Below are 2,893 nucleotides of genomic sequence, written 5' to 3'. Positions count from 1 at the left end.
CTGGGATTGTCGCGAGTAATGAAAATGCGATAGGGGGCCCCGGCTGTCGATCACTGTCTTCCAGTGATGTGGGCCCCTGATTGGGAAGGCGCCCATAAGCAACTGCGTACCCTGCGTACCGATAGTTACGCTTCTCAATCACTCCATTCTCATTGGCTACCAGCCAATGTGGCAGGGAGATTGACAGTGTTACCCGCCAATTGCAAAATTCACACATATTTAGCAGGTGGTCGGGTGTTCATTTCAGGCCGCCTTTCTTTTATTTTTTAATTATTAAGTTATCAGAATCATAGGTATTTTTTATTATAAATGATTCTGATGAATGACTTATGAATGATTAGAAATGCCAATCCCGATCCCGATAGTTTGGGAAATGCCTAATATTGGCCGGCCGAAATATCAGTCAGGCTCTAGTCTGATCTACCAGTTAGCTCCACTGGTAGCTAGGCGTACGGGGCTCTGGATACGTCACCCCGTGTGTTGTTGTGATTGGTCGTAGTGTTATCCAATTGCGTGCAGTGAGATATTCAAATGCACGCTTGGTGCGGGTCATCAAGATGGCCGACTTCCATTACTCAAACCCATATCCTTAATCTTTCGGATTTGGGTCTGGATTTCCAGGCTAACCCTCGCTGGCCACTACATTTACATCAACTCCAATTATCAACACTAATGAAATCAATTAATTTGATTAAAAAGGAGGTATCCAGTGTTTGTATCTTTCTATTGTGAACGAGTGAACAATATAGCTTCCAAAAATGTGTTATCACAGCAAAAGTAGCAGTGTGACTACAAGGTTGGGGGGGGGGGGGCATCTTGGACAAACAAGCAAGTGTTCCAGGTGTTTCAGATCAATGATATAAAAGATGCAAAGAAAGAATTTTGGAAATGATTTCCTTTCAATGGTTTAAAATCCAACAAGCAATTTGTTGTATTTTGACAGAATACTGAAAGCAGCAGAAATGCAGAACTGAGTACACTTTAATATTGGTTTGTTTATCGCAAGTAGTATCGTTATCACGATATTTTCCTACCGCCGGGATGCTGAGCTAAGCAGAGTTTGAGAACCTCAGTAAATACACACACACACACACACACACACACACACACACATTTTTAAAGGGAAATTGGCAATGTAAAAAGTAAAATGGATAAATTTGTTTTTAAACTCTGCATAAGTATTTAATGTAAATTATTACATTCAATATAAATAAATGTTAGATAAATTGATACATTGTTTAATTTTGACTGGTCAGTTTCAGGGCTCCATAGAAAGCACAGGTGTAACTAAAATAGAGCTGGGCAATATATCGATACTATATCAATATCGAGATATGAGACTTGATATCGTCTTAGAGTTCTGGATATCGTAATATGACATAAGTGTTGTCTTTTCTTGATTTTAAAGGCTACATTACAGTAAAGTGATGTCATTTCCTGATCTTACCAGACTAGTGTAACTATTATTGGCCTTTACCCACTTAGTCATTATATCCACATAACTGATGATTTAAAAAAAAAAATTTTATTGTGTATATATTTTGTGAAAGCACCAATAGCCAGCACTACAATATCGTTGCGGTATCGATATCGAGGTATTTGGTCAAGAATATCATGATATTTGATTTTCTCCATATCGCCCAGCCCTATATTAAATAATATTAACAATAAATGCATTCCATTTAGGTGTGTCAGGTCCTGGTTATGTGCATGATGGGTCTTTGGCATGGCTTACCTGGGCACCTGAATGCAACACCGTTGACGTGGTCTAAAGTGGTCTCACCATTGTATTGCTCTTGAACGCTCTAAGGCTCTGACTTATGAAAACTTTAGAAACAGCCACGCAATTGCATTTTATTTTCAGATTCAAAATACCGCCTTACCAACACTTGTTGCACCTTTTCCGACACACGTGAGACCAGGTCGCCTCACTAGGTCGTTCTCACAAGCACTTATCCCAGTTCCCCCATACAAAAACAACTTTGGTCAGAAATCTTTTTTTTATACATATACAAAGATTTGGAATGACATTCCGTATCACATCAGAACACTATCATCTACCACATATTTTAAAAAGGCATACAAACAACTCCTTATCAACAGTTACACTTGCACACATTAATTAATTTGTTTGTGTACTGTCCTAGCCTTGTTTGCACTGACCGTATTTGTTCAGCCCAGCTGATGTTTTGTATAAATGTCTTTGTCCTTATGTAACTGTATTGTGGATTTCATTTGTCGAAATCTATTTTTCTATATCGATGTCTTGTATTAATGTTTGTCCTGACGTGCTGTACCATGTTTTATGTTTCTGCAGAACAGGAACCTGCTGAAAACCAGTTTTAAACTGAGTCAGGCCCATTTTTATATTGTAATGTAATGTTACTTTTTCTAACTTTCCTGTATAATAAATATATGAAATGAAATGAAAAAAAATGAAAAACGTTACAGGCTACTGAGACCTGTGCTTTTCCTTCTGTACCAAGTCAAAACATCTCATGCGGAAAAAGGTCTATGCTCAGCTAGCTCCACCCAGATACCACGAGGTCTAATCAGGCAGAAAAACACCTGTGTGTGTATTTTTTTTTTAAACTGATGTACAAGGATTTACGGCACTGCACGAGCTGTTTCACAGTAGCGTCTGCTGTTAGCCTCCACCGGAAAGCTAACGACGTTAGTTTAGCTAACAGCTAACTCTGCTAACCGCTAGCTGACAGCTGGATTCAGCCTAAAATAACGTTACTCAAACTAAACAGTGGAACACCTATATTTAGACTTTACAGTAATAATAAAGACAAGTATTGAGAGATTGTATTTTAAATTTGCACAAGTAAAGTAGAACCTTTTACATGCTATCTTAGCTAGTGGTTAGCCGAATTAGCTGTTAGCTAAA

The 2,893-nt window shown here is 38.3% G+C and overlaps 1 protein-coding gene across 3 annotated transcripts in view; it reads right to left on the bottom strand.

The window, feature by feature from the left end:
• The window catches only part of LOC116690692 (furin-like protease kpc-1), a 298,529-nt gene that overhangs the window by 294,181 nt on the left and 1,455 nt on the right, over nt 1-2,893 (bottom strand). The gene's annotated exons all lie outside the window — the stretch shown is intronic.

Source organism: Etheostoma spectabile, chromosome 6 (assembly GCF_008692095.1).
Source record: "Etheostoma spectabile isolate EspeVRDwgs_2016 chromosome 6, UIUC_Espe_1.0, whole genome shotgun sequence".
Classification (NCBI taxonomy): Eukaryota; Metazoa; Chordata; class Actinopteri; order Perciformes; family Percidae; genus Etheostoma; species Etheostoma spectabile.
Note: the sequence above shows the minus strand (reverse complement) of the source record. Positions and strands in the feature narration are given on the sequence as shown.